This window comes from Carex rostrata, chromosome 5 (genome assembly GCF_964058835.1).
Source record: "Carex rostrata chromosome 5, lpCarRost1.2, whole genome shotgun sequence".
Taxonomy (NCBI): Eukaryota; Viridiplantae; Streptophyta; class Magnoliopsida; order Poales; family Cyperaceae; genus Carex; species Carex rostrata.
The window spans coordinates 8,245,182-8,254,293 of NC_135922.1; positions in this window are offsets into that span (position 1 = coordinate 8,245,182).

The following is a 9,112-nucleotide window of genomic DNA, read 5'->3' on the forward strand; positions in this document are numbered from 1 at the left end:
ATGATAATAGGGCATTTACAACCCTAATATAACACTCCAATTGAATGTGTTCAGATCACGCTGGTAGTGACTTTATATTGCAAGAAAATAGGGCATTTACAACCTTAATAAAACACTCCAATTGAACATGTTTGGAGCACTCTAGTAGTGCCTCCAGATGGCAACATAATCGGGCATTTCCAACCCTAATATAACACACCAATTGAAGTTGTTTGGGGTACTCCAGTAGTGTCTTTATATGGCAAGATAATAGACCATTTATAACACTAATAAACCATTCCAATTGAAGGTGTTTGGAGCACTCTCGTAGCATCTCTATATTGCACGATAATACGATACTTCCAAACCTAATATAACACTCCAATTGAAGATGTTTGGAGCACTCAAATAGTGTCTCTATATAGCAAGATAATAGGGCATTACAACCCCGATAAAACACTCGAATTGGAGTTGTTTGGAGCACTCTCGTAGTGTCTCCAGATTGCAAGATAATACGGTATTTCCAACCCTAATATAACACTCCAATTGAAGGTGTTTGGAGCACTCTAATAGTTTTTCGAGATTGCATGATAATAGGGCATTTACAACCCTAATATAACACTCCAATTGAATGTGTTCAGATCACGCTGGTAGTGACTTTATATTGCAAGAAAATAGGGCATTTACAACCTTAATAAAACACTCCAATTGAACATGTTTGGAGCACTCTAGTAGTGCCTCCAGATGGCAACCTAATCGGGCATTTCCAACCCTAATATAACACACCAATTGAAGTTGTTTGGGGCACTCCAGTGGTGTCTTTATATGGCAAGATAATAGACCATTTATAACACTAATAAACCATTCCAATTGAAGGTGTTTGGAGCACTCTCGTAGCATCTCTATATTGCACGATAATACGATACTTCCAAACCTAATATAACACTCCAATTGAAGATGTTTGGAGCACTCAAATAGTGTCTCTATATAGCAAGATAATAGGGCATTACAACCCCGATAAAACACTCGAATTGGAGTTGTTTGGAGCACTCTCGTAGTGTCTCCAGATTGCAAGATAATACGGTATTTCCAACCCTAATATAACACTCCAATTGAAGGTGTTTGGAGCACTCTAATAGTTTTTCGAGATTGCATGATAATAGGGCATTTACAACCCTAATATAACACTCCAATTGAATGTGTTCAGATCACGCTGGTAGTGACTTTATATTGCAAGAAAATAGGGCATTTACAACCTTAATAAAACACTCCAATTGAACATGTTTGGAGCACTCTAGTAGTGCCTCCAGATGGCAACCTAATCGGGCATTTTCAACCCTAATATAACACACCAATTGAAGTTGTTTGGGGCACTTCAGTAGTGTCTTTATATGACAAGATAATAGACCATTTATAACACTAATAAACCATTCCAATTGAAGGTGTTTGGAGCACTCTCGTAGCATCTCTATATTGCACGATAATACGGTACTTCCAAACCTAATATAACACTCCAATTGAAGATGTTTGGAGCACTCAAATAGTGTCTCTATATAGCAAGATAATAGGGCATTACAACCCCGATAAAACACTCGAATTGGAGTTGTTTGGAGCACTCTCGTAGTGTCTCCAGATTGCAAGATAATACGGTATTTCCAACCCTAATATAACACTCCAATTGAAGGTGTTTGGAGCAATCTAATAGTTTTTCGAGATTGCATGATAATAGGGCATTTACAACCCTAATATAACACTCCAATTGAATGTGTTCAGATCACGCTGGTAGTGACTTTATATTGCAAGAAAATAGGGCATTTACAACCTTAATAAAACACTCCAATTGAACATGTTTGGAGCACTCTAGTAGTGCCTCCAGATGGCAACATAATCGGGCATTTCCAACCCTAATATAACACACCAATTGAAGTTGTTTGGGGCACTCCAGTAGTGTCTTTATATGGCAAGATAATAGAGTATTTTTAACACTAACACAACACTCCAAATGAAGATATATGAAGCACTCTAGTAATGTCTCCAGATTGGAAGATAATAAGGCATTTAAAACCCTAATAAAACACTTCAATGGAAAGTGTTTGGAGCACTCTGGTAGTGTCCCCAGATTGCAAGATAATAGGGCATTTCCAACCCAAAAACATTAATCACATTGTAGGCGTTTGGCGCACTCTTGTAGTGTCTCTATATGGCTAGATAATAGGGCATTTACAATCCTAATAAAACACTTGTTTGGAGCACTCAAATAGTGTCTCTATATAGCAAGATAATAGGGCATTACAATCCCAATAAAACACTCGAATTGAAGTTGTTTCGAGCACTCTCGTAGTGTCTCCAGATTGCAAGATAATACGGTATTTCCAACCCTAATATAACACTCCAATTGAAGGTGTTTGGAGCACTCTAATAGTTTTTCGAGATTGCATGATAATAGGGCATTTACAACCCTAATATAACACTCCAATTGAATGTGTTCAGATCACGCTGGTAGTGACTTTATATTGCAAGAAAATAGGGCATTTACAACCTTAATAAAACACTCCAATTGAACATGTTTGGAGCACTCTAGTAGTGCCTCCAGATGGCAACATAATCGGGCATTTCCAACCCTAATATAACACACCAATTGAAGTTGTTTGGGGTACTCCAGTAGTGTCTTTATATGGCAAGATAATAGACCATTTATAACACTAATAAACCATTCCAATTGAAGGTGTTTGGAGCACTCTCGTAGCATCTCTATATTGCACGATAATACGATACTTCCAAACCTAATATAACACTCCAATTGAAGATGTTTGGAGCACTCAAATAGTGTCTCTATATAGCAAGATAATAGGGCATTACAACCCCGATAAAACACTCGAATTGGAGTTGTTTGGAGCACTCTCGTAGTGTCTCCAGATTGCAAGATAATACGGTATTTCCAACCCTAATATAACACTCCAATTGAAGGTGTTTGGAGCACTCTAATAGTTTTTCGAGATTGCATGATAATAGGGCATTTACAACCCTAATATAACACTCCAATTGAATGTGTTCAGATCACGCTGGTAGTGACTTTATATTGCAAGAAAATAGGGCATTTACAACCTTAATAAAACACTCCAATTGAACATGTTTGGAGCACTCTAGTAGTGCCTCCAGATGGCAACCTAATCGGGCATTTCCAACCCTAATATAACACACCAATTGAAGTTGTTTGGGGCACTCCAGTAGTGTCTTTATATGGCAAGATAATAGACCATTTATAACACTAATAAACCATTCCAATTGAAGGTGTTTGGAGCACTCTCGTAGCATCTCTATATTGCACGATAATACGATACTTCCAAACCTAATATAACACTCCAATTGAAGATGTTTGGAGCACTCAAATAGTGTCTCTATATAGCAAGATAATAGGGCATTACAACCCCGATAAAACACTCGAATTGGAGTTGTTTGGAGCACTCTCGTAGTGTCTCCAGATTGCAAGATAATACGGTATTTCCAACCCTAATATAACACTCCAATTGAAGGTGTTTGGAGCACTCTAATAGTTTTTCGAGATTGCATGATAATAGGGCATTTACAACCCTAATATAACACTCCAATTGAATGTGTTCAGATCACGCTGGTAGTGACTTTATATTGCAAGAAAATAGGGCATTTACAACCTTAATAAAACACTCCAATTGAACATGTTTGGAGCACTCTAGTAGTGCCTCCAGATGGCAACCTAATCGGGCATTTTCAACCCTAATATAACACACCAATTGAAGTTGTTTGGGGCACTTCAGTAGTGTCTTTATATGACAAGATAATAGACCATTTATAACACTAATAAACCATTCCAATTGAAGGTGTTTGGAGCACTCTCGTAGCATCTCTATATTGCACGATAATACGGTACTTCCAAACCTAATATAACACTCCAATTGAAGATGTTTGGAGCACTCAAATAGTGTCTCTATATAGCAAGATAATAGGGCATTACAACCCCGATAAAACACTCGAATTGGAGTTGTTTGGAGCACTCTCGTAGTGTCTCCAGATTGCAAGATAATACGGTATTTCCAACCCTAATATAACACTCCAATTGAAGGTGTTTGGAGCAATCTAATAGTTTTTCGAGATTGCATGATAATAGGGCATTTACAACCCTAATATAACACTCCAATTGAATGTGTTCAGATCACGCTGGTAGTGACTTTATATTGCAAGAAAATAGGGCATTTACAACCTTAATAAAACACTCCAATTGAACATGTTTGGAGCACTCTAGTAGTGCCTCCAGATGGCAACATAATCGGGCATTTCCAACCCTAATATAACACACCAATTGAAGTTGTTTGGGGCACTCCAGTAGTGTCTTTATATGGCAAGATAATAGAGTATTTTTAACACTAACACAACACTCCAAATGAAGATATATGAAGCACTCTAGTAATGTCTCCAGATTGGAAGATAATAAGGCATTTAAAACCCTAATAAAACACTTCAATGGAAAGTGTTTGGAGCACTCTGGTAGTGTCCCCAGATTGCAAGATAATAGGGCATTTCCAACCCAAAAACATTAATCACATTGTAGGCGTTTGGCGCACTCTTGTAGTGTCTCTATATGGCTAGATAATAGGGCATTTACAATCCTAATAAAACACTTGTTTGGAGCACTCAAATAGTGTCTCTATATAGCAAGATAATAGGGCATTACAATCCCAATAAAACACTCGAATTGAAGTTGTTTCGAGCACTCTCGTAGTGTCTCCAGATTGCAAGATAATACGGTATTTCCAACCCTAATATAACACTCCAATTGAAGGTGTTTGGAGCACTCTAATAGTTTTTCGAGATTGCATGATAATAGGGCATTTACAACCCTAATATAACACTCCAATTGAATGTGTTCAGATCACGCTGGTAGTGACTTTATATTGCAAGAAAATAGGGCATTTACAACCTTACTAAAACACTCCAATTGAACATGTTTGGAGCACTCTAGTAGTGCCTCCAGATGGCAACATAATCGGGCATTTCCAACCCTAATATAACACACCAATTGAAGTTGTTTGGGGCACTCTAGTAGTGTCTTTATATGGCAAGATAATAGAGTATTTTTAACCCTAACACAACACTCCAAATGAAGATATATGAAGCACTCTAGTAATGTCTCCAGATTGGAAGATAATAAGGCATTTAAAACCCTAATAAAACACTTCAATGGAAGGTGTTTGGAGCACTCTGGTAGTGTCCCCAGATTGCAAGATAATAGGGCATTTCCAACCCAAAAACATTAATCACATTGTAGGCGTTTGGCGCACTCTTGTAGTGTCTCTACATGGCTAGATAATAGGGCATTTACAACCCTAATAAAACACTTGTTTGGAGCACTCATTTAGTGTCTCTATATGGCAAGATAATATGATATTTACAACCCTCATAATAACACAACAATTGCACGTGTTTGGAGCACTCCAGTAGTGTCTCCCGATTGGAAGATAATAGAACATTTACAACCCAAATAAAATACTCCAATTGACGGTGTTTGGAGCACTCTAATAGTGTCTCGAGATTGCAAGATATTAGGGCATTTACAACCCTAATGTAACACTCGAATTGAATGTCTTCGGATCACGCTGGTAGTGACTTTATATTGCAAGAAAATAGGGCATTTACAACCTTAATAAAACACTCCAATTGAACATGTTTGGAGCACTCTAGTAGTGCCTCCAGATGGCAACCTAATCGGGCATTTCCAACCCTAATATAACACACCAATTGAAGTTGTTTGGGGCACTCCAGTAGTGTCTTTATATGGCTAGATAATAGACCATTTATAACACTAATAAACCATTCCAATTGAAGGTGTTTGGAGCACTCTCGTAGCATCTCTATATTGCACGATAATACGGTACTTCCAAACCTAATATAACACTCCAATTGAAGATGTTTGGAGCACTCAAATAGTGTCTCTATATAGCAAGATAATAGGGCATTACAACCCCGATAAAACACTCGAATTGGAGTTGTTTGGAGCACTCTCGTAGTGTCTCCAGATTGCAAGATAATACGGTATTTCTAACCCTAATATAACACTCCAATTGAAGGTGTTTGGAGCACTCTAATAGTTTTTCGAGATTGCATGATAATAGGGCATTTACAACCCTAATATAACACTCCAATTGAATGTGTTCAGATCACGCTGGTAGTGACTTTATATTGCAAGAAAATAGGGCATTTACAACCTTAATAAAACACTCCAATTGAACATGTTTGGAGCACTCTAGTAGTGCCTCCAGATGGCAACATAATCGGGCATTTCCAACCCTAATATAACACACCAATTGAAGTTGTTTGGGGCACTCCAGTAGTGTCTTTATATGGCAAGATAATAGACCATTTATAACACTAATAAACCATTCCAATTGAAGGTGTTTGGAGCACTCTCGTAGCATCTCTATATTGCATGATAATACGGTACTTCCAAACCTAATATAACACTCCAATTGAAGATGTTTGGAGCACTCAAATAGTGTCTCTATATAGCAAGATAATAGGGCATTACAACCCCGATAAAACACTCGAATTGGAGTTGTTTGGAGCACTCTCGTAGTGTCTCCAGATTGCAAGATAATACGTTATTTCCAACCCTAATATAACACTCCAATTGAAGGTGTTTGGAGCAATCTAATAGTTTTTCGAGATTGCATGATAATAGGGCATTTACAACCCTAATATAACACTCCAATTGAATGTGTTCAGATCACGCTGGTAGTGACTTTATATTGCAAGAAAATAGGGCATTTACAACCTTAATAAAACAATCCAATTGAACATGTTTGGAGCACTCTAGTAGTGCCTCCAGATGGAAACATAATCGGGCATTTCCAACCCTAATATAACACACCAATTGAAGTTGTTTGGGGCACTCCAGTAGTGTCTTTATATGGCAAGATAATAGAGTATTTTTAACCCTAACACAACACTCCAAATGAAGATATATGAAGCACTCTAGTAATGTCTCCAGATTGGAAGATAATAAGGCATTTAAAACCCTAATAAAACACTTCAATGGAAGGTGTTTGGAGCACTCTGGTAGTGTCCCCAGATTGCAAGATAATAGGGCATTTCCAACCCAAAAACATTAATCACATTGTAGGCGTTTGGCGCACTCTTGTAGTGTCTCTATATGGCTAGATAATAGGGCATTTACAATCCTAATAAAACACTTGTTTGGAGCACTCAAATAGTGTCTCTATATAGCAAGATAATAGGGCATTACAATCCCAATAAAACACTCGAATTGAAGTTGTTTCGAGCACTCTCGTAGTGTTTCCAGATTGCAAGATAATACGGTATTTCCAACCCTAATATAACACTCCAATTGAAGGTGTTTGGAGCACTCTAATAGTTTTTCGAGATTGCATGATAATAGGGCATTTACAACCCTAATATAACACTCCAATTGAATGTGTTCAGATCACGCTGGTAGTGACTTTATATTGCAAGAAAATAGGGCATTTACAACCTTAATAAAACACTCCAATTGAACATGTTTGGAGCACTCTAGTAGTGCCTCCAGATGGCAACATAATCGGGCATTTCCAACCCTAATATAACACACCAATTGAAGTTGTTTGGGGCACTCCAGTAGTGTCTTTATATGGCAAGATAATAGAGTATTTTTAACCCTAACACAACACTCCAAATGAAGATATATGAAGCACTCTAGTAATGTCTCCAGATTGGAAGATAATAAGGCATTTAAAACCCTAATAAAACACTTCAATGGAAGGTGTTTGGAGCACTCTGGTAGTGTCCCCAGATTGCAAGATAATAGGGCATTTCCAACCCAAAAACATTAATCACATTGTAGGCGTTTGGCGCACTCTTGTAGTGTCTCTACATGGCTAGATAATAGGGCATTTACAACCCTAATAAAACACTTGTTTGGAGCACTCATTTAGTGTCTCTATATGGCAAGATAATATGATATTTACAACCCTCATAATAACACAACAATTGCACGTGTTTGGAGCACTCCAGTAGTGTCTCCCGATTGGAAGATAATAGAACATTTACAACCCAAATAAAATACTCCAATTGACGGTGTTTGGAGCACTCTAATAGTGTCTCGAGATTGCAAGATATTAGGGCATTTACAACCCTAATGTAACACTCGAATTGAATGTCTTCGGATCACGCTGGTAGTGTCTTTATATTGCAAGATAATAGGGCATTTACAACCTTAATAAAACACTCCAATTGAACATGTTTGGAGCATTCTAGTAGTGCCTCCACATGGCAAGATAATCGGGCATTTCCATCCCTAATATAACAAACCAATTGAAGTTCTTTGGGGCACTCTAGTAGTGTCTTTATATGGCAAGATAATAGACCATTTATAACACTAATAAACCATTCCAGTTGAAGGTGTTTGGAGCACTCTCGTAGCGTCTCTATATTGCACGATAATACGGTAATTCCAAACCTAACATAACACTCCAATTGAAGTTGTTTCGAGCACTCAAATAGTGTCTCTATATAGCAAAATAATAGGGCATTACAACCCCAATAAAACACTCGAATTAAAGTTGTTTGGAGCATTCCAATAGTGTATCCCGATTGGCAGAAAATAGTGCATTTACAACCCAATTAAAATACTCCAATTAAAGGTGTTTGGAGCACTCTAATAGTGTCTCGAGATTGCAAGATATTAGGGCATTTACAACCCTAATATAACACTCCAATTGAATGTGTTCGGATCACGCTGGTAGTGTCTTTATATTGCAAGATAATAGGGCATATACAACCTTAATAAAACACTCCAATTGAACATGTTTGGAGCACTCTCGTAGTGCCTCCAGATGGCAAAATAATCGGGCATTTCCAACCCTAATATAACACACCAATTGAAGTTGTTTGGGGCACTCCAGTAGTGTCTTTATATAGGCAAGATAATAGACCATTTATAACACTAATAAACCATTCCAATTGAAGGTGTTTGGAGCACTCTCATAGCGTCTCTATATTGCACGATAATACGGTATTTCCAAACCTAATATAACACTCCAATTGAAGATGTTTGGAGCACTCAAATAGTGTCTCTATATAGCAAGATAAGTGGGCATTACAACCC